The sequence below is a fragment of the Acipenser ruthenus genome, chromosome 3 (assembly GCF_902713425.1).
Source record: "Acipenser ruthenus chromosome 3, fAciRut3.2 maternal haplotype, whole genome shotgun sequence".
Classification (NCBI taxonomy): Eukaryota; Metazoa; Chordata; class Actinopteri; order Acipenseriformes; family Acipenseridae; genus Acipenser; species Acipenser ruthenus.
The window spans coordinates 80,095,488-80,120,328 of NC_081191.1; the positions used below are offsets into that span (position 1 = coordinate 80,095,488).

The window sequence follows — 24,841 nt, forward strand, 5'->3', positions numbered from 1 at the left end:
TCAGAATTGGCAGAAAACAGTGGGACCCTGGTACACCCATCTACTGTCTGGAGAAGTCTGGTCAGAAGTGGCCTTCATGGAAGACTTGTGGCCAAAAAGCCATACCTCCGACGTGGAAACAAGGCCAAGCGACTCAACTATGCACGAAAACACAGGAACTGGGGTGCAGAAAAATGGCAGCAGGTGCTCTGGACTGATGAGTCAAAATGTGAAATATTTGGCTGTAGCAGAAGGCAGTTTGTTCGCCGAAGGGCTGGAGAGCGGTACACGAATGAGTGTCTGCAGGCAACAGTGAAGCATGGTGGAAGTTCCTTGCAAGTTTGGGGCTGCATTTCTGCAAATGGAGTTGGGGATTTGGTCAGAATTAATGGTCTCCTCAATGCTGAGAAGTACAGGCAGATACTTATCCATCATGCAATACCATCAGGGAGGCATCTGATTGGCCCCAAATTTATTCTGCAGCATGACAACGACCCCAAACATACAGCGAAAGTCATTGAGAACTATCTTCAGCGTAAAGAAGAACAAGGAGTCCTGGAAGTGATGGTATGGCCCCCACAGAGCCCTGATCTCAACATCATCGAGTCTGTCTGGGATTACATGAAGAGAGAGAAGCAACTGAGGCTGCCTAAATCCACAGAAGAACTGTGGTTAGTTCTCCAAGATGTTTGGGCCAACCTACCTGCTGAGTTCCTTCAAAAACTGTGTGCAAGTGTACCTAGAAGAATTGATGCTGTTTTGAAGGCAAAGGGTGGTCACACCAAATATTGATTTGATGTAGATTTTTCTTCTGTTCACTCACTTTGCATTTTGTTAATTGATAAATATAAACTATTAACATGTCTATTTTTGAAAGCATTCTTACTTTACAGCATTTTTTCACACCTGCCTAAAACTTTTGCACAGTACTGTATATATAAACAAAATAATATTATATATGTTTGGTAATTAACAGGTATTGTTTTATGATTGATTTATTTATTTGTGTTATTTCCAACAGGAATAGAAAGTAGGTTTTAGTTTAGTCTAGAATCACACTACCAGATTATTGTATAACATTGGTGCCACCTAGCGAGCACTCTTTGTAATTGCACATTTCGTACAATACTTACAAACAATTGTTTGGAAAGCACTGTACTTGATACCTTCCATCAGTATCTTTACATGCAAGACATATTGAGAATACTTCACGGCATGTGCAGTAATAGAATTACAAGAGTTTTTTTTTTGTTTTTTTTTACAAAGCAAGACCAATGTAACAGGAGTTCTTTGATATTATGTACAATACTACTTATAAAAAGTAAACACTACACAGACCATCTCAGCATGGATGCAACTTTAACTTTATTCCTTCCACAAACTGGCAACTTTTCTTCATGACTACCTACTGCTGAACAATGTATGTAGTAGATCAAAATACAAAGCAAAGGGAGCAGTATGATTACAGTGTTTCTTTGTATGAGTGTTGTACTGCTGCATCGACCTTTCACCTCCGCTAACACAGGCAGTTCATTTGTAAATAACAAACAACATTTAATCCCAATATAAATATTGCTTTTAAACCATCAGGTACAAATTAACAGACAACAAACAATAATTTCAGTTATTAACTATACCTTGGTGAATTTCAGCTGTATAAAATGAGTACCAAGTAGATGTAAAAAAAGGTTTTCCATGTGGGTTCAGTTTGCAGATCTGGTTTGTGGGAGATAGCAAAGTCCAAAACAAGTCTTATTACTGTAAGAAACGACTCATTCGAGAAGATTGTTCCCTGGTTGGTCCAACTTTTAATCCATCTATTTCATCAGCTCCATTTGGAACATGGTTTTTGGGGTGTAAATAAAGATAATATAGAAAAAGACAGATCAGTCCCAGTATAATTGTAACAGCTATGGTATGGTGACAGCCAACAAGACAGGTTCTATAAATGAGGGCTTCAGACACCAGAACAAAATAAGTATACCTGCTGTCTGCAAGACATACAGTGCATAATACACTGTCATTGGAACTTGTGTATGTTGGCCTTTTATATTGAAAAAGGTCAAAACTAGTAGAAATCCAACCACAGCCCTATAAAACACTTCCAAATATTTTGACTTACAGAAGTCTGTTTGTTGTTTGAAGGCCCAAATTGTACCAAACAGCCACACTACAGCAACCAATGCTAAAGTGAAGTAGACATTTACAATGGTCAGGAGGACTATGCTTAGTACCAGGGAGGTTATTGTGAAGAAGAGCTTGTAGAGCAGGTATACAATGGTGAGTAACCCCAAAACATTCATTTTCAAGGATCTTCGCAAACACTGCTGGTAGCCAACAATTGCCCAGGCTACAACCACGAATGATGTTAGGATGGTGACATCTGAAAAATAATGTACAAAAAAGAGAAATACAGTAAGACTCCTAATGTAGCAGTTTTGTATTTTTCAAACTTTATCAATCAAAACAGACGTTTGTAATATGAGCTTCTGGAAAACTTGAATTCCAGGATGTACCAGGCTTCATTGATGGATTACCCACATTGGGACTGATTTACTAAACTTTTTTTTTTTTTTTTTCTCGTATGAGCTTAACATGCAGAAGTTACATAGTTATATTGTCACAGTCAGGTGCCTTAGCCAGTCGCGGCTGGCATCATCCAAATCAGTGAAGTTGCCAGGGCACCTGAAGCGAGGGCAGGAGTATAAAATGTGGTCAGCTGTCTGCTCCTTGCAGTCGCCGCATTCGCAAATTGGGTCATCAGTGAGACCCCACTTGTGTAGGGTGGCCCGGAAACGGCCATGTCCAGTTCTTAGTCGGTTCAGCTTGACCCAGGCTTGTCTGGGTAGGTCATTTCCAGCAGGTTTGTTAGATACTTTGTCGATAAACTGTTTCAGTCTGTGGTTGTTATTATTCCACACGTCTTACCACTTTTTGTTAGCCCAATTGGTGCCATTGTCGTTATTTGCTTCTTTCATAAGGCGCCTCATTGTGTTAGAAGGTGGGTGCCGGTTTTCTAGGCGGAGGATCGTGATGTTCCGATTGCAGATGGCATCGTGCAGCAGGTGGTTGGGGTCATCCAAGGCTTTCAGTGCAAGGTTGATGCAACTTGCTTCTCTGCAAAGATTTGGTGGAGAGATGCCGCTGAGAATCGGTAGCAGCTCAGTGGGCGTAGATCTAATGCACCCGGTGATAATGCGCATGCTGTTGTTCAGGGCTGTGTCTACCTTCTTCGTGTGGCTGCTGTTGTGCCAGGCAGGAGAGCAGTACTCAGCTACCGAGAAGGCTAGAGAAAGCACAGAGGTGCGTAATACGGTGAAATTTACTAAACTTACGTAAATTACGTAATACTAAACTTTTGATCCAATGCAAAATTTTGCTCCATTGTTTTCCAAGTGATACATTCACAAAGCTTTAACTCATGACTTGTTTAAAGCACGTTTTTATTAATAAAATAAAGTTTGATATTTATGAAACTGCAGCTTCCAGGGTATCGGGATTGATGGTTTCATTAAAAACAATAATAAATTGTTTCAGGAATATGAAACTTTATGTTATTCATAAAAACATTCCTTAAATAACCAAAGTCTTTGAACATTAACATTAACAAATGGTGCAAAGGCCCATTGTCTCACTGTAAATTTATTTAAGATTATGTGAGAAAGTTAGGTGCATATAGCACCAGACCGATACTTACTAATTACTCTGTGATTAGTAAGCATATAAGGAGCTGAGGCTTTCCATATGGTTTTGCTTTAAAGTTAAACAGCACCCTCTATGCCGAATTAAGCAGTATAGTACAGTATTTCTAAACTGATTGCATCTCTTGATACATTACATGCCACGTTGCATAGAATAGTGTGCATGTAATGAATCTGTGCATTTGTGTTTCCCGCCCTGTATCCCACTGATTCTACTGCAATTCCCGCCTGTACTACCCGCTGTAATTGTGTCCCCCCCAGCTCTGTATTTTCCGCCTCAGCTTTGTTTACCTCTGTCTGTGTGAGTCAGTCTGCTTGTGCTTATGTTTGTGATTGGTCCTGTCTGTGTGTGTTCCCATTGTTCCGAAGTGTGCGGCCAAAGACCAATACAATGTGTGTGTCGCTCTGCTCCTGATCTACATAAGGGGGCTGAGCTAAGGGTATAAGAAGGGGCTGGGCCCGGCATTATGTTGTCTTATTTGCCGTGGTTGTAAATGTCCTGTATCCTGAGTTACCGTTCAGAGCTGTGGACTGGTGGGTGCTAAGAGAGGATTGGAACAAGGAATAAGCATCTCTCTGTTTCCTGCCTCCTGTGAAACACTGCAATATGTACTTCAGTACTGCGTGTGAAAATACAAGTCAAGTTTAAAATACATGCAAAAGTAAAATATAAAATACCTAACCTTTTAATGTACTTTTTTTATTGAAACTAAACTGTATATGATGGTTTTCATTTCAGTATAGTACCAATGATTTTAGCTCTTCAGATAAGTTTTTTCTATCCAAGGTGAAAGTTTCTACATATGATTTGTTAGTACTGTTGACCAAAAACAAGGCCTTGATATGAACCCTTCCTTTTCCTCTCCTGCAGCTAGTACAACTTACATTGAATGGAAAGCCTTTCTTTGTGCTCCAGGATGATGCAGATCTACAATATGAGCTTAGGGGTACTCTCCAGGAAGGTCTCGAACAGTCTTAACATACTCAAGTCAGCTACTATGTTGAATACATCACTGTGGATATCTTGGCGGACCGATTAATTGCCTTGAATCCCTTACTAAGAACGTCCTTGTACCTTGTAAGGGAAAGAAAACAGCAAATGCAAATTAGAATGAGCTATGGCTCTCAACTGCAGTTTAAATATTAAATCAAGCAGCTTTAAAGTAAGCCCCTTATATTATTCTGAAAAGTGTGATAACCTCTGCCTTGGATTAGCTGCTTAGCAACTGTTACCTCAGCTCAACTGTTTTTCAAGTAACTGATAACTAGGCTTGCTACTATTCGATTTTTATTTTTTGGCCAAATCGACGATTAATACCAATGTTTATTTTTGAAAAAAATTACAGTTTTTTTTTATTTTATTTTTCAATTCAAGCAGAGCATGGGTGAAATCGACCTTTATGCTTAAAAAAAACCAGACTTTTTATAACATTGAGAAACGTCTCATTTAGAGAAACCCCTTTATCATATATTCGACATGCAACAAAACCATGGTTACCAACATTGTAATTGAAATACTGTTTGGTCACAGCAAAGCTATACCTTGTATAGATATAGATCCTACACAAATAAAAAAAAAAATGTCTCAAATAAACCGTATAAAACACAGCATATAAAGTGTATTACACAGACTTTTATAACATAAATTTATAAGTAAAAACAATATGCACAGAACAAAACATTGTTTTTCTCATGCACCCCATTTTCAAGTGTGTGTGTGTGTGTGTGCGTGTGTGTGTGTGTGTGTGTGTGTGTGTGTATGGTGTGTATGGTGTGTATGGTGTGGTCGAGTGGTTAAAGTCCAGGGCTTGTAACCAGAAGGTTACTGGTTCAAATCCCACCCCTGCCACTGACTGACTCACTGTATGACCCTGAGCACTTAACCTCCTTGTGTTCCATCCTGCGGATGAGATGTTAAATCAATGTCCTATTGTAAGTGACTCTGCATATAATGCACAGTTCAGCCTACCTCTGTAAAGCGCTTTGTGATGGTGGTCCACTATGAAAGGCAAAGGTGAAGTCGGCCATCTAGAAAGGGGGGCGGTGCCACGGCACACCAAGTCATCACCCTAGAAGGGAAGCGATGTGGCAGGATTGGAGGAGAAACGGTTGCACTCGCTAACCAAGGGGGCATGAATAAGCGATCTGTTCCTTGTTTATGGTTGAGACGAACCTAAAAGGACCGAGTTAAAGTAGGTGTTCAGTGTTTGTTTGTTTGTCGGATTCTAATTATACTTGTTTGTTATTATTAGACGGCTAACACGAACCGGGAGCTGTCGCTTGTAAGGCCAGCACCCACCCGGACAACACTTCACCATTGTACACCAATAAATTGTATTTCACCACTTGCATGTAAACCACTCACTCTGGACTTGTGATCGTGTGTGTCTTTGTGTGTGTTAATACCTGTATTATTATTTCAGGACTGCAATCCGTTGTTTAGAAACAGTGCAATACACATTGCTGTGTATTGCCTGGGATTATTCTTTGTGGTCGCCAGACCAGGATTATAAAAATAAAACCTGTTTGGATTGTGAACTTTGTTGTCTGTCTTCTGTTTCATAATCACATCACCTCTACACCTGCACACTGCAAGCCACTTTGCCACACTTGCATAAAGAAGGAAAAACATTGAATGAAATAGCTCGCATCACTTGATTTTCAAGGTGTGGTATCCGAAGCATAATCAACAAGTACAGAGAAACATCATCTGTAATTGATAAATCCAGGACTGGAAGACCCAAAAAGCTGTCTAACAAGGATGAGCAATACTTGAAGATAATATCCTTAAGGTATAGAAAGAAGATACGTATTGAAATTGACAACAGAAGGCACAGGTGTTTGATCATTGTTCCATAGTCCAATTTCTGTGTTCTTATGCATATTTTAGCCTTTTAGTTTTGTTCCCCTTTCTTAACAGAGGTATTCTTACTGCAACACATCCTTTAAGTCCTGATTTCAAGAGTGACCTTCGTACTGTTGATTTGATGGACAACGACACCTGTGCTTTCTGCCAGTTCTGTTGTCAATTCTTCTTTCTATTCCTATCTTTCGCAAGGAGGTAAGATATGAGTTAGACTATAGATGCAAACACAGCTGTAGTACTTACAAAGTTAAATCACAAAGAAGACAGATTCCTACAGTAACTTTAGTAATACTCCTCTAGGAAGTGAATGGTTTAAGAAAAAATTTTCTTACCTTAAATAAACACCTGCTGGTCTTATTTGTACTGTATATACATATGAGTAAATAAAACTGAACAACGTAACTTGGTTTCTTCCTTTCATTTTCACACACTGAAAGTGTCCAACTATCTGTGGATATATATCATTACAATACCACACCCCCCCCTGATTGGAGACTTGTGTTGCACCAATGAGATATTAGTTCCTGTTCAATGAAGTTCTCTATTGAAAATTGTAACAGAACGTATTGCATTATTCTAAAAGTATTCTATACTACATATAGGGGTAAATACAATGTTTCAAATGTGTTATTATTATGGTAAGTTATTGTTAGTTGTGCCTGAACTAGCGATATCAAAATAGTGTGAAATTACTGCAAATAGCAAATGACAAATGAATCTACATTCAGATGAGAGAATTCATTGTTTGAGGATGTCCATGCTGAAATAGAATTACCTTTTTTTATCATATATCATTTATCATATAATCATAGGCCTTTTGGTTACTGTACACTGAACTCACGCATTCAAAAATAGAAAATTCTGCCAAATTTTTGCTCGTTATGCTTTAATAGGTAATTTTAAGACAAATAAAGTGAGGAAAATACAGAAATTATGGATTCAGTCTAGGGCTGTGAGCGTCAGGTGTAGCAGCCACTAGAGGCCACTAGAGGGTGCAAAAGAAACAGTTGAAATAATAGTAACAGAATTAGTGTTGAAATAATAGTAACAGAGTTAGTTTGATAGTGACAATAAGGTTAGATGTAGGGTTAGGTTTAGGGGTAGTTAGGTTTAGGGTTAGGTGTAGGTTTAGGGTTAGGTGTAGGGTTAGGGGTAGAGGTTAGGTTTAGGGTTAGATGTAGGGGTAGAGGTTAGGTTTAGGGGTAGAGGTTAGGTTTAGGGTTAGATGTAGGGGTAGAGGTTAGGTTTAGGGTTAGGTGTAGGGGTAGAGTTAGGTTTAGGGTTAGGTGTAGGGGTAGAGGTTAGGTTTAGGGTTAGGTGTAGGTTTAAGGTTAAGTTTAGGGGTAGAGGTTAGGTTTAGGGTTAGATGTAGGGGTAGAGGTTAGGTTTAGGGGTAGAGGTTAGGTTTAGGGTTAGATGTAGGGGTAGAGGTTAGGTTTAGGGGTAGAGTTAGGTTTAGGGTTAGGTGTAGAGGTAGAGGTTAGGTGTAGGGTTAGGGGTAGAGGTTAGATTTAGGGTTAGGTGTAGGTTTAGGGTTAGGTGTAGAGGTAGGGGTAGAGGTTAGGTGTAGGGTTGGGGTAGAGGTTAGGTTTAGGGTTAGGTGTAGGGGTAGAGGTTAGGTTTAGGGTTAGGTGTAGGGGTAGTGTTAGGTTTAGTGTTAGGTGTAGGGGTAGAGGTTAGGTTTAGGGTTAGGTGTAGGTTTAGGGTTAGGTGTAGAGGTAGGGGTAGAGGTTAGGTGTAGGGTTAGGGGTAGAGGTTAGGTTTAGGGTTAGGTGTAGGTTTAGGGTTAGGTGTAGAGGTAGGGGTAGAGGTTAGGTGTAGGGTTAGAGGTAGAGGTTAGGTTTAGGGTTAGGTGTAGGTTTAGGGTTAGGTGTAGAGGTAGGGGTAGAGGTTAGGTTTAGGGTCAGGTGTAGGGGTAGAGGTTAGTTTTAGGGTTAGGTGTAGGGGTAGAGTTAGGTGTAGGGGTTAGGTGTAAGTCGGATATGATGTGGCATGGACTGAAGTTGCAGCTGTATTTTGTTTTACCCTTTTTTTGTAAATAACTTTAGATTTATTTTTTTTCCACATTTTTTTTCTTTAAATTAATATAGACAACGTAACTTCCACTCTTAAATAGTGAACACACACTCATGCACATACTTTTTAAAGCAAGTCAAATAAATCAATGTACTGTACATTGTTCCCAAGCCTTGTGTCACTTGGGGTGTAGTTAAATCAGCATATTAATGAACATCTTGTCATTCCTTATCACTTAAGGAAACCACATTTGCACAAAAGGATAATGGTAAAATATGTACTTGCCAAGTATGTTTTGTTTGGGAGCACTCTTCATATGTAATCAATGAGGATAATGCCTGAGTACAGTTATTTTTAGATTACACACAATAGGAAGTTGATATGGGTGTATATTTAAAATATTCATTTGACTTACCTTACTTTTGTTTTATGTTTCATAATCCTAGTGATTTTGCAATGCATATTTCTGAGTTTTACTCTTTAAGCTTTTATTCTGAATTGCAGGCATATCCTATATATCCATAGTGTAGTATGTTAAAGGTGTACAGTGTTAATGTCAAATACGATTTAAACTGTATTTTTTACATATTTAACAAGACCTTTTTATCCATGTATATCCCTTGCTGCATGGTTATTAAAAGTGTGGGGAACATTCCATACACAAATGACGTGCGGCTGCTTCAAAGTGGTAATGACACCATCATTTTTAGGAGCTAGGGTAGTTCCTCACAACCTATCAATTTATGTAATTTTCACTGCAGGTCTGTTCTATTTTATTTTTTTTTGTTGCTATTCTCTACGGTGGTGCATATTTGAATAATCAAATTCAACAAATATTACATCATTAATGAAATATTCAGATACTTTTAAAATTGGAGCAAGTTTAATTGATATAACAATAAAAAAATTAAAAAAGGCCAGTTATGGTACATTTAACTCACACACTCAAGAATAGAAAATTCTGCCAATTTTTTGTCGTCAAGCTTTAATAGGTAATTTTAAGAAAAATAAAGTGAGGAAAATACAGAAATTATGAATTTATTTATGAAATATAGGTCAAAATATTATTGCATAATTACCTTTCCGTTCAGGGCAGTGAGCGTCGGATGTAATAGCCACTAGAGGTCGCTAGAGGGTGCAAAACAAACGGTGCAGAAATAATTGTGTGGCGAACCTCGGTTCCCGCAGGCTGGGGCTTCTCACAGGCGGAGGTCGGACACGAATCCGAGACCTCCCGCTCTGAAGCATAGCGCCGATACTGCTGTGCAAAATAGCCGGCTCCCTTGCAGGAGCAGATATCAGGCTTATGTCTTCAATTTTAGACACCTACCAGCCCTGACCCCTACCCCCGTGCATGCTACACTCCCCTCTGCCAGCCCTCAGACTTGTTTGAATTGATTTGAATACCTACTTTTGCTTTTTTTCACTACTTGAATTAAGCCCCTTTCACACTGGCACTCTTACCCGGATTCAGATTTACCCGGGTCACAGTGACCCACCTCAGGATGTGGGTAAACACGTTTTTTTTTTCAAAATCCTAGTGGTGTATGGATATATACCAGTGATTTGACCTTTTTTGATAACAAGTACTGACCCATGGTGATATGCTGTAATATCAACACCCCACTGTGACCTTTTTTGACCTATCAGGATAGAGTATTTAAAAAGACACATTTTAAAAGTGCATTAGCAAACTTCCTCATTATCCTCATGTTGAAGAAGTAATAGGAGAAGGAGAGCAGCAATATACTTACCTGAAAGATGGTGATGTGGTACAAATTGAATGAGCTACCCTCAGGTGAGTCTATAATAAAAGGCAATGTGTGACCCCACCATTAGTGAGATTAAATGAGATTAAGACTGATGCAAAGGCTGCCCTTCATATCAGTGATATCATGGGGCAAGTACAGCATGGAAGAGGAGGCGTTGGTCTCAGTTCAGCTTCTCCTACATGGCACAAAGCAGCCCCAGCTGAACGGAGGAAGCTTATAGTCAATGAGGTGCAAAAGCAGGAGGAGAGGATGAGGTGCGTAAAGGCAGTTTCCCATTCCAAGCAGGGAGAATGGACGAGATGGGAGTGTGGAACAATGCAAGATCGGCTGGCGAGATCTATGGACAATGGAAAAGAGCAGGATCAGTTTCCTCATCAGGGCAACATATGATGTTCTCCCATCACCACAGAACCTTAATCTATGGGTAGGAGAGGATTCGTGGTGCCCTTTGTGTTCATCGCCAGCTACATTAAGACACATTTTGACAGGATGTAAGGTGGGTCTTAGCCAAGGATGTTTACTTGGCGTCATGACCAGGTGCTGCGATGTTTGGCCTTAGCATTGGAAGACAAGCACAGTATGACCAACAGGTTGCCACCAATGCCATCAATATATGACACACAAAGAACAACATTCCTCCGTCCAGGGGAGCAACCTCCAAGAAAAGGTATTAAAACCAAAACTCGCCTAGGACAACTAGAAGCTGCTGGAGACTGGAAAATGCTGGCAGATGTTGAGATTGCCACCACTAACCTTTGACCAGATATTGTCTTGTGGTCTGGATCAGCACGCCTTCACCTGGTAGAGTTAACAGTGCCATGGGAGGATGCTGTGGATGAGGCGTATGAAAGGAAGAAACTTCAGTACGCTCAACTACCTGCTGAAGCAGAACAGCGAGGATGGAGAGTCCAGATTTACCCAGTGGAGGTGGGTTGTCGAGGATTTGTGGCACACTCCACAACCCAGTTTCTCAGAAACATCGGATTCAGTGGTCAAGAGTTGCAACACATAGTGTACTTATCTGAAGCAGCAGAGAGGAGCAGCAACTGGCTCTGTTTGAGACAAAAAGAAGGGAGGATATGTGTGTTTTTATTTTTCCAGAAGATGATAGTATAACTGTTGGGATTCCAGTAGAACTATGACCCCATCAGCATGGGCTTCGTAGTGGACAATAAACCCTAAGCAGATTTGGTCATTTTTCTACTTGAGATCCAACTATAAATATTACATTGTATTTATTTTAATAAAGGAATAGCACATAAGTGAAGATGAGTGAAACCATAGAATTGTGTTTTGTACAGGCCTTCGCTCTTATCAAGAAAGCTCTTTAATTTTTTTTTTAATATATCTAGATATGGGTGAAATATGGCTGTTTATTTTGGCAACTGAATATGTCTTGCTTGTCCTTAAAGTAACAACCTCTGCATTGTATTAGTATTAAGTAACAAATACAGTGAAAGTTGTGTCTTGCGTGTTGTTTAACAGTATAGTTGTGTTATCCAAGGTGTAAACAGACCACCTGGAGTTTGAATCCATGGGGCCATTTCTTAAATACATTTTTATTGTTTTACAGCAAGCATCACCTCAAGTAAAATGGAAAAGCAATATATAGTTCTTCTAATGGGCTCTTAGGTTCGTGTTTTTTAATCTTTACAATGTGCCTTATAATGTGAAGTGAGCATTTATGCATTGGTTTCGTTTGTATGTTATCTTTTTGATACAATCATGTATAAATTCTGTTATATGAACAAATACAGACATGGTCATTTTTGCCATACATTTCAATACAGACATTCAAGCAGTGTTTGTTTGAATACTCAGATATTTGTCCCAGCATTCGTTCAAACGAAGCACTAATTGGAAAACCATCCTAATCGCAACATTGCAAAGGACATTAACTTTGCACTTTGTTTTTTTTGTTGTTGTTTTTTATAATGCAGATTTAAAATGTTTGTTATTTTTTTGGAATACAATATCTTATTTACTAATTTATGTAAATAAAACATGATGATCTTATAATAGAAATGTTTTTAGGTGCATGTTAAAATCAGTTTGATTAGTGAACCATTCTTTTACAGCATGCAGATTTGTTTGGAGTGTGGTGTGTAGGCAATGGATAATTCGGACATTTGTCACATTCAAAAACATTTACATCAAAGCATTTGTTAGTACTAAAAGAAATGCATTTAAATGTAATCCTATTGAAATGTATATTCTTGAGATAAGGATTTGTTTTCCTTAAATTCAAGTTTGCTACTTAATATCAAAGCAGGAATCCAAAAAAACAATTGAGTATGTTGAGTCCTTAAATTAAACTTTAAAAGTTGTATGCAACTTGTCTTGTAAGATTAATAGTTTTAGTTTACATAAACAAAAATTGAGTAAATAGCCTTTTAGTAAAGACCTTAATAAATATGTCCCAAATTGTCTACTAGAAACAAATATAATTAACATGCTGTAATTGAAGATTGTGTAAAGGATTGTCCACCTCACATGTTAAACTACTATATCTAAAATATATTTTCCCAAAGCTGCTACACATACTCAGTTAAAAAGAGAACCTGGGATGTTTTATGTACTTTAGATGGGTTGTTAAATTACAAATAATGTATGCACAGTTTTTCAAACAAACATTTTTTATTCAAAGCTGTAGTGGTTAAACTGAACACTGTTATATGAGGAGGAGGTTAAATGTCAGCAAAACTTGCAAAGAAAATGTACAAATGAAATTTACTGGTTGCATAAGTATTCAGCCCCTAGCTTTGTACAGTAGGATGGTGAAATTTTTGCCCATTCTTCACAGGAAAATTGCTCCAGTTCTGATAAGTTTGTTGGGGATCGTCGATGTACTGCAATCTTCAAGTCTCGCCATATATTTTCGATTGGATTCAAGTCAGGACTTTGACTGGCGTCTCAAGAACATTAATTCTCTTTTTGTTCAACCACTCCAGTGTGGCTTTGGCTTTATGCTTCGGGTCATTGTCCTGCTGAAATGTCAATTTTCTTCCCAGTTTCAGAGTCTATATATATATATAGTACTTGAAGTAATTGAAATCTCTCTCTGAAATCTAAATAAGACCTCTTTAGTACAAACAATATCAAAATACAAAAAAAATATACATTGTTACTGCATTATATATATTTTTAAACGGCGCAATTTAGTTAGAAATGATGCGATAATGACAATTTCTATTACACCAGTTTCATATATTCATTTTACAGTGCTATTACATTACATGTATTTCCATATCACATGTCCCTTAAACTGGGATAAATAACTCAAATGAAGGTACATTTGCAACACAGCGTAGCACACATGGCCTAAAAAGGCCACCTCCCCCCTTAAAGTTCCAGAAGTCCAGCTCAAAGTCCTGGGCCAAGAACAGAGGCTTTAAGGGGCCCATGGCCGGCAATCCTGTCCTCCTAGCGAGCAGGCCTCAACAGGCGTCGGCGAGCAGGCATCCCCAGGCGGTGTGGGACAGGCAGCCCCAGGCGGTGCGGTACAGGCAACCCCAGGCGATGGAGGTGGGAGCTGCAGGTAGTCCTCCTGTGGCGGTGGAGGCGGCAGGTAGTCCTCCTGTGGCGGTGGAGGTGGGAGCGGCAGGCAGTCTCCATCTAGCGGTGGAGGCGAGATCAGCAGTAGTCTCTATCACTGGGGACTGATGCAGCTCTCCCTCGGTCGTGGGGGGGGACTGGTGCGGCTCTCCTTGGCTCGTGGGGGGCTGGTGCGGCTCTTCTTCACTCGCTGGGGTTGGCGTGGCTCCTCCCTTTTGCGTTGGAGACAGCAGGGTTTCTCCCTCGCGTGCTGGAGACGTTGGGGCTTCTCCCTCTCGTGCTGGAGACACTAGTACTTGGGCTGCTGTTCTCTTCATGTCTGCATCTAGGTAGCAGAGGACCAACTCCACAACCTCCTCCAGTGACCTTGGGCTGTGTCCTCACTGCCAGGACCTCCATCCCTCTGCCACATGGCATTAATTATCATAGGCATGGACTGGTCCTCTCCTTAAAACAGTCCCATAGTTGGCCTGACTTTAGCTCCCTTTCCATTTTTTTTTTTTTTTTTATCTTCTTGACAAAAAAAAGAAAAATAAACTGCACCCGCAGTATCCCTGGTCTGACACATAGAGGCGCTGTTATCCCACTTCTTGACACCAAGTGTGACAAAATGGCTCACATGGTGACGTCACATCAGGAATTGAATGGACACAGTCTGTTTAGTGAATGTGAATGAATGCGCTGATGTGCCGGTTCATTGTAAAACAAAACAGAAACACATATCAAACAAAACGGCGTGGTGGCCAAAACAAACAAACGGTGGACGAACCCAAACAAACAAGTATCATGCTGAGCTATGTCAGCACGAGTAGCAATTGCTAGTTTTTAGTTTACTATCTTGCTCTTTCCCGTTCTCCACTCACCCAACACCCAACCCAGAGTGAGTGATCCTTGCATCTGTATATACAGCTGTGCTGGGATTCAACTGCTTGAATCCCAGTACGGCACTCCCCGTGTTCACATCCTAATACACACTTTATCTGCATGTGAAGTGATTGTGCAATCCCCGTGCCTAAATTAACTATACAATTTAAATCACTCGTGCTACATAGCCCAATTTATACCCTCTGCACCAACATATACACACCAACAATAACACACCACATACAACATAAAGCACAAAATACGCACAGGGGCAGGGCACCCCACCACACAGCTGGATTGTGCCGGGTATCCCCCACATTGTCACTCAGACCTCAATACTTTGCTGGGCCAGTTTCAGTTTTTTGTCAGTATGGTCTTTTAAGGGTTAAAGGACAGTGAAATAAGTTAATATGGGCCCTTAAGATGGTCAGACTGATTAATGATAGTGCCTGATCCTTCCGGAATGTATTGAGGACACGACCTTGAGGAATACTTGAATTCCTGAGTTAGTAAATAGGATCAGCAGTGCTTGGCCTATTTGGAGAGGCCTGGATCGGCAACGAAATGCTATGTTAATTTATGCAATTGGCTCTTCTTTGTGAAAAAATCTTATTTGTTATGGTTCAGGGGGCCCCTTAACAAAGCCCCCCAGAGAAATTAGTGTTAAATAAGCATTCATTAATGTACCTGCCTTACCTTACTTGATCATTGTTTTAAAATTTACAAGGGTGATTTATGAGTTGCTAAATCTGAAGAGAAACTAGGGCAAAATACTTTTTCATTGCATCTGTGTCCAGTTTTGTTCAACCTTTCTTGAAGACAGCATAAAACTGACATTGTTTTTATACATTTTCCTTTCATTTTTATAATAAATAAATATAGTGCTCATGGATAACAGTGGTTCTTTTCTTTTATACTGACCTTTAAGAATGAGAACACATGGAACATTATGTTGACCAAATGCAAATAGCCATGGAAATGAAGTGTATATAGTTGTCATATTCTGTCGGAATTGTCAGTTGATCTAATAGAAAGTCTGTACTTTCGTATGCAAATATTGGAAATTCTCAGTTTTGAACACTGATATGTTTTATCATGGCAGTGCCTTCAAAATTTTACAACTGTCAGTGTAATTGTTCACCCTGTATTAGCAGTGACAATAATTTGATTAGCTATACAACAAAAATCAATAAATCAATTTAACACAGTTCCTTTCTTTGATGTACTAAAGATTAATTTAGTATATCCGTGTATGATTTGAGGAGTTCATTTCTTTCTTTTACATCCTCTAGAGCTGACTTCTGCATCATCATTAACTCCTTCATTTGTCTGGACTGCTCCTCAGAATAATCTTGAACCAGCGAGGGGACTCACTCTCTCCGCCTCTCTTCCTTATTTTGCTTCTTGCAGTTATGGTTGGAGTCAGAGCAGCACTCCCACTCTCCTCACTTGGCTCTGATGTGCTTGGTGTAGATGTCATAGTGGGAGTGGAGCTTCTGATTGGTCTAAACACACCTTCCATTAATGTGTTCTTGTCACCATCTGGGAAAAAACATTCAAGCTGTGATTCAATAAACAGAAGCCAGATATTTTAGTATGCATACATTAGTAGTTATTTGTAAAGTATAAGAGAAAAATATTCACTTTGTATTGATTTGTATTTATGTATTTTCAAATGTACATGGGATGTATATGTCTTCCAATTAGTTTCTTCTTTGTCCTGCAGGTCATTCACAACTTCAGCAAGAAGTGGATCTTGGATTCACTGGTTCTGGACCCAAGTCTGCCTGCCAGCCCACACAAAGCCGGCCTGCATGCATTCAAGGGGTGACACTGAATCACATGGTAAGTGTGATTGCAAGGTGTACCTGTCCTGGGCTGAGTTTACCCTGTAAACATATATGTTCTATATGTAATCAATGATTACTTACATTTAATTTCTTTCAAATCATTGTAATTGTCTCTTTTCAGGACCACAAAGCCAGGCTAGTGGAAGTAACTCCTGGTCTCATGCGGCAATCCTCCTCCTCATTAACACATATCAGGACCATGCAGAGGATTTCAAATCTTTCTTGATTAAGAAGAATGAGGTGTGGAAGAGGACAGCTAATGAATTGGCTTCCATGGGCTACACATACACACCAGATGCATGTGACAAGAGAATAAGGGCTTTGAAGTACAGGTATAGATTCACCCTGTGCTAGTTAAGATAAATTGTATTACAAGTACATCAGTATTGTACTCATTATTCACGTGTTCTATTTATTGACTAATACATTTTATAATTTCCTTGACCCCTTCATATATTTGACATACATTTCTATAACATGTATATACTGTAAGTGTAAACACCTTTGTAAAGCCCTGTAAATGTAACCTCTAAATACTGCATATAATTAATTACTGCTTAACGTACACTTTCCTTCAGGTACAGGGCCATCTGCGGCAATAACCAGAAGATGGGCAGAGGTCACTCCACCTGGGAGTATTTTGAGCCAATGCAGACTCTTCTGACTAGTGACCCAGCAGTCGCACCACTAAGGACAGTGGCATCATTGACTGCAGGTAATTGTTAACCATCTCTCATGCTGCTAAAGAGTCTCATGGTGCCATTAAACAACTGAAAGCCTGTAGAAATCATGATGTTGTAACTACAATAATAATAATAATAATAATAATAATAATAATAATAATAATAATAATAATAATAATAATAATGTATCTATCCAGGAATCTAAACAATATTTTCTCTTATACTTACAAATAACTACTAATGTATGCATACAAAAATATCTGGCTTCTGTTTATTGAATCACAGCTTGAATGTTTTTTCCCAGATGGTGACAAGAACACATTAATGGAAGGTGTGTTTAGACCAATCAGAAGCTCCACTCCCACTATGACATCTACACCAAGCACATCAGAGCCAAGTGAGGAGAGTGGGAGTGCTGCTCTGACTCCAACTATAACTGCAAGAAGCAAAATAAGGAAGAGAGGCAGAGAGAGTGAGTCCCCTCGCTGGTTCAAGATTATTCTGAGGAGCAATCCAGACAAATGAAGGAGTTAATGATGATGCAGAAGTCAGCTCTAGAGGATGCAAAAAAAAGAAATGAACTCCTCAAATCATTCACGGATGTACTAAAATAATCTTTAGTACATCAAAGAAAGGAATTGTGTTAAATTGATTTATTGATTTTTGTTGTATAAGGTGAAATGGCAATTATTATGAAGTGGATGGACACCTCTGCCTATCTTTTAGTTATTTAATTGTACACACACATTGCCTTGCACACGCATACATAATGCAATGCATAATGCAAATGGCATGTCTTAGTTTAAAATCTCAATGTGACGGTTGATTTATATATGATTTATATACTGTTAACCTGTCACGATCATCAATAATAGTACAATATCCTGTGCCAATCCAAGGATTCATCTCAGATACTGCTGCATTAACAAATCAAAAACGAATCCATCACAGATCAGACGATTAATTGATCAATAGAAAATATCATGATCAAAACCCTTATATAGTAATTAAACCATGTACTGTATGCATGTGGGTAGATATACTCTGTTTGAAATATGTATGCATAGCTCAGATATTATTTGTAATATTGTACTGAAAAAAACAACCTCGAATACATTTTGATGAAATGTATCTATTTTTACACACACCCGATAGAGTTATTGTATTAATAATGTATATATATATATATATATATATATATATATATATATATATATATATATATATATATACTGTTATTATACCCCAGCGCTTTGAGGCTTCAAGATCTTTGTAGTCGGTGGCCACAGGCCCCTGCGCTCCATAGCCTCGGTGCCTCAGTGCTTCGACAGTCTCAGCACCTCGAAGACTGTACGCTTCGACGCTTTGAGATCTTTGTAGTCTTGCGCCCCAGTACCCTCGAGACCATCAGGCCCCTGGTGCTCCATAGCTTCGGTACCTCGGTGCCTTGAGGACTTGCCACCTTGGTGCTTCGATGCCTTCGCGGCATTTCACCAGCACACTCAGTCCCCTGGAGTTTTTTTCTGTGCCTCGGTGTTATACAGCCTCGACGCCTCTGTGCTTCGGCTCCGTCGATGTTCCAGAGCCACACACCTCGACTGAAATGTTTAATTTCCACCCGTGCGCATCCTGCAGGCGGAAATTGCCTCCACAGGATAAACACGCCCCGTGTGCGAGGTGCCTGGGCATTGAGGATGCCTCTGCTGCCTTGGCAGACATGTCGTTCTGCTCCTTTTGCGCCGGATACAAAGAGAACACCCTACAAAAAAGACTGGCACTTTTTTCGGACGACAACCCTGCAGCCAGCCTAGGAGAGCCGTCGTCGATCTCAGGATCCCAGGCCTCCCCTACCTACCCTCCAAGCCCTGCGCAAAGTATTCCTTCTGCACAGGCTCCACAGAGCCACTGCAATCGCTCTAGATCTCCCTTGAGGGGCAGAAAGAGAGCTAGAAACGCGGACCAGGCGAGGGATATTGCCGAGTTAAAGGGCCAAATGGCCCAGATACTCGAGCACTTAAGCAGGCAGCAGGTCCCCCCTGCGCCTGCCCCAGCTCCACTAGTGCCTGCCCCAGAGCATACCCCGGCTTCGCCAGTGGTTGCTACACAGGTTGAGCAACAGGACGTGGTGATGAGCGAGGAGGGAAAGGATGTGCTCTCCCTAGCGGCTTCCTGGGATGAGGAGTCCTTCTTGCGGACAGAGACTCAGGACCCAGACCTGACTCAGGTAATGACCCCCAACTCCGAGCTCGTCTCTGAGCCTGAGATTCCAGCGCCCTCGAACTCGGTTCGGGCACTGATGGAAAGGACCGCCAACTTCCTTCAGGTACCCTGGAAGGAAAGTTCCGAGCAGCGCAGGTCTGTTTTCAGACCAGCGCAGACTTTGACCCTCCCAGCCCTTTCCGGTGTTCCCGGACTTCCTGGAGGAGGTCAAATCCTCTTGGAAACACCCAACCTCAGCGACCAGGGTGTCCAAGAGCGCAGCAGAGGCGGTAGGGTTCACCCAGTTCCCCTCAGTGGACTCCATTGGCCATAGTGGCATTTTATTTTGTCCACTTGCATTCTCTGATTCTTGCTCCCCGTATTTTTTTTTTACCTAACAGCCAATGCAGGATCACAGAAGCCCACCTGAAAAAGGCTTACACGGCCAAAGCGCAGGTGACACACCTTGCAAACACAGGAGGCCTCTTGATGGCCTACCTGGACGGCATGCTGCGCTCTGTTACCCTTCCCGAGCCGCTAGCTTCAGAGCTACGCGCAGTCTCGGGCATATTGCAAATATCGGGGTTCCAAGGGCAAGCCTTGGGCAGAAGCCAGGCAGGCTTAGTGGTAGCGCACAGACAGCTGTGGCTGTCTCAGTCGAGGGTCCTGTATGCGGACAAGTCCACCTTATTGGACGTGCTTATCTCCCCTGGCCATACTTTCGGGCCAGCGGTAGAGGAGATCCTGCAACGCTCTCACAGACAGCGAGAGGCGTCCCGACAGGTTGCAGCGATGCTCCCCTCCCATGCCTCGGCACGGGGAAGGGGGAGGCGATGGCATCCGGCAATTACTATGGTAACCCGGACTATCCCGATCCCTACGGCACCACAGGGTGACCATAGATACCATAGAGCTGAAATATCTCTCTATGAAGACAGCCTTTCTGTTAGCTACACCTCCACTAAACGGGTCAGTGAGCTACAGGCACTGTCCGTGCACAGTTCCCGTATGTGTGTTTGGGACGATGGGAACAGGGTATCGTTGTGCACGAACCCTCCTTCCTCCCCAAGGTGATTACAGCTTTTCACTTGAATCAGTCAGTGGATCTAGAGGCTTTCCATCCCCCTCCCTTTGTGGAGGAGTCAGATAGGATATTAAATTCCCTCTGCTCGATTCGGGCATTGAGATGCTATGTGAATAGAACGAGAGCGCTGCGTCAGTCAGACCAGCTCTTCGTTTATCATGGCGAACGGACCTGAGGTCAAGCCCTCTCTAAGCAGCAACTGTCCCATTGGATTGTGGACATGGTTTTGACTGCGTATACCAATGTCGGCCTACCCCCACCTGGGAGGGTGGCCGTGCACTCAACCAGAGGTGTGGCTACATCATGGGCCCTCTTCAGAGGTGCCTCGTTGACTGATATATGTACTGTGGCTAGCTGGACTACCCCGCGCACATTTACCAGGTTCTACTGACTTAATGTCGTAGATCCCTCTATGCCTTTAATAGGCACCAGGGTCCTTGAAGTTGCACGCTCACACCACCAACACTGGAGGTAGCGAGATGTCCCTCAGATGCTGTCCGCTCATTCTCCCTCATGACGGCTCTGGTATACTTTCCCAAAAGTGTTCAATTTGGCGGTCATCTTTGAATTGAAAGGGAACAATAGGTTATGGATGTAACCCCGGTTCCCTGAAAGAGAAGATGACCGCCAACCTTGAGAGGTTGCATCACTCGCATTCGCGGGTTCAATGCAAAAGAGGCTGAGATCTTCATGCAGTGACTATTTATTACCTCGGTGAGGCGGGACCGAGGACATCACTCCGCAAAAGGGCCTATCGGCAGCTTTGATATAAAATGCTCAGCGAATACCTGCCAAGCAGGTATATCCCAAAAATATTCATTTTGGCGGTCATCTCCTCTTTCAGGGAACCGGGGTTACATCCGTAACCTATCGTTCAGTAACTGCTAACATATGTTCCGGGGCGCCATGAGAGAGAGCTCTGCCTATTAAACGCACTCTTGATTTGGCGAAACCGTTCCATCTTCCTGCCATGGAACATGTTGTTCGGTCGAATAACCCAGTTTGCACATGGTGGAACATAACAGCTGTGGCCAAAAGTTTTGCATCGCCTACATTTTCTTTTTGTTGGATTGAGACAATTAAAAATAAATACATAGATTAACATCATTTAGATGTTTTATTTAACATGTAATCAAAGAAACTACAGAACGATAGCACAAAAGTATACCGGAAAGGCAGCATAACAGTACAGTATTTCATGTTGGATTTCGAAATGTCACGTTTTTTAAGTATGGAAAACTACAAATTTCTAGGTAAATTACACAACTGTACATGCAATACTGGCAAATACATAGCCTCAATCTGTACTGTCTGTGTAGCGAGTTTCAAATCAATTTGTAGTAGTTAGAGGAGTTTTAACAGAGAGAAGTGTTTTTGTGAGAGTAAAAAAAAAAAGTTTACTAAAAAATGGAATTCGGAAAGCGAAAGCGCAGAATTGATCCCCCGACTGCCTTGGAGTTAATTTTGGAGGATGAGGGAGACTTTGATTACTCCAGTGGTTGTGAGGATCTTGATTTGGAGGATGAAGAGGTTGATCCATCTTTCATTGTCGATACTGTGGGGGATTCAAGCGACACTGAAGGTAAGACGATTCATGATTTTTTTAAAATGTTCTTTTATTTATGTACTTCTCCCTTATGCCATCATTAATATATTTTGAAACAATTTATTTATGCAAGTTTCTTATTCACTGTTTCTTATTAAGACTTTGATCTGCTCCAAACTGAATGATTGGCTTTGAATTTAAGTGGTTAAATCACATTGGGCTGCTAATTTCTCTATTTATAGAGGGGCAGCTCCTAAACAATATTCATTTCTTTTTTGTTCAGCCCAACACTGATTTCAGGGTCAAAACAGCTGGCACACATCCCAATGTATTATATAATTGAATAAGTAACAGTGTATTTACAGGGTTAAAATCGACCCACAGGAACGTCTAATTTTTCTTTTGCTCGTGTCTGAGGTAAAATATGAGTGATGTGCATGCGCAGCAGTTGTCGGCTGCATTTTGCAATCATTTGGTATTGACAGTGAGAAACACAGGGGATACCAAATAATAATATGGCTGTATTATTTGTTATCCCCTGTGTTTCTCACTGTAAATAAACCCAATATCAATCAAACCCTTTGTGTCTGATAATGGGGTGCAGGTAGGCACTGGAGCCCCACTGCCTGAAATGCACAGGGGATACCAAATAATACAGCCATAGACTAAGATATTGTCAACTTTCTAATTTGATATCCCCTGTGTTTCTCACTGTCAATACCAATCTTGTGTGCATACTGTATATAAAAGAAATATATAAACAAATACGGAATCTGTAAACAATAACATTATGTGTAATACATTATGCATTTTAATGTCATTTTACACGACTCGTGCTAATTCCAGACAGAACAGCACAAGCCACAGAGTAAAAACATTCGTGAAAACTTTAGTGATCATTTACTTTCAACTTTCAAGTTTTGAAATCCAAAAAATATATTAAAAATAGGCACGTCGCATAGTTAATACCTTAAGCATTAATTATTTAAAGATTGTTTTAGATACGCGTGTGAAAGACATTTTTAATGAAAACAAACTATAACTGCTTATACACATCACAAATAAATCATGCCGTCCTGTCGAAAAAGTTAGTAAATGTTTGCAAAATGCAGCCGACAACTGCTGCGCGTGCACATCACTAGTATTTTACCTCAGACACCAGCAAAAGAAAAATTCGACGTGCCTGTGCGACAATCTCATTTTACTCTTGCGTATGCGCCAGGGGATACAGGTTTCTGAGGGGGTACTGAAAACTCTCGACTTCAGATAAAACTCTCGACTTCAGATAAAACTTCCACCAACGGGCCATTCGCATAAATTCCGCTTGCTTCTGAATTAATCAAAATACTATGAAGCCACTCAAATGTACAAAACGGTATCATCACTGTTATTAGTTTCTAGCATATTTCTTGCTAGAATATTTTTTGTCGAGCGTAGTTCTGTAGCTGGGTCGCTATGTCGGGCATAGCAGCTTCAGCCATGTGAATCTAAAAAATAAAATAACAACCGTTGTAAAAAAAAAAAAAAACCCCGCAAGTCTTAATAACGTCATTTAATATACAACTTTTTACATACAAAACAGGTAAAACAACAAGGCCATTTTTAAAGTCGACAGATTCCACAAGACGGCTACCGTATTTCAGTTTGAAAATCAAAGCCTCTCATTGGTTGAACTGGTTAACAGGTAAGAAGGAGGAACACCGATCTCCCCGATGTGGAAGGGGTGGGACTGGGCGGGGCGGATTGGATTGATTGACAGTTTGCGTCAAATGGATAAAAAGCACATTGAAAGTCAAAGTGCACACCAAATGGATTAAAGGCACATTGAATGGATAAAAGCCACATTGAATGGATAAAGCTCATATTTAATGTTTGATGCTAGTTTTTAGTATGATAGTATTTAACATTCAATACTTGCATTTAATATTCAATGTTGAATTTATTATTTGATGTTAAAATGCAATATTCGATACTTGCTTACATTTAACATTTAATGAATTGTCATTATTTAATTTGTTACTTTCACCTCCCATATATTTGTGTTTGAGTCCTATCTGTTTTAACAGTGAAAGTGATAACCCTCCATTTAAATTCAGAAATTCACACATGCGCAGTGTAGTCAATATCTACTTATTTTACGGTCTACCAATTTCCAGTGACACCAGTCAGAAAACCAGCACTTCAAAAAACATCTTTCATTTCCAAAAGAAAGTTACATATGCAGAGACCTTTACATGTTGTCTACTACAGATTTGCTGAAGTAGTCACATGTTCCCAGACTCACAAATGGCAAAGTATTATGCAGGAAAGTCGAAAAGACACAAATAAAGGAAAAAAGCAGTTTTTCTGTTTAATTTTTTTTTAAGCAATTAGAAGGAGCACCGTATCACAGTCTATCATTCTACTAAGTAATAAAGGGGAATAGTTGTATGCCTTTGTCTTATGTAGGCATTCACTTCAATTCAGGTCACTAAGATTTCAGTTTACAAAAGCGCCCTTATTTTGAAAACTCAGTCTTGACAGGTATGCTACTTACTGAAGCAGTTTTTTTTATTTTAGCCAACCAGTTGTTCAGTTGTAGTAGCAAAAATGTAACAAAAGGCACGGGACAGTGACATCACTCCCTAGCAACAAGCCTCCTATGTTGGGAACAAGGATAATATTTATTGTCCTTGGTTGTGAATGGGTTCTTTCAATGCAGCGGGTTTGTGCATTTGAGAAAGGAG

General features: G+C 40.5%; 1 pseudogene; it reads right to left on the reverse strand.

Annotated features, from left to right (window-relative positions):
- Positions 1 to 1,734: 1,734 nt before the first annotated feature.
- Positions 1,735 to 4,698, reverse strand: LOC117394540 (XK-related protein 9-like; annotated as a pseudogene).
- Positions 4,699 to 24,841: the final 20,143 nt, after the last annotated feature.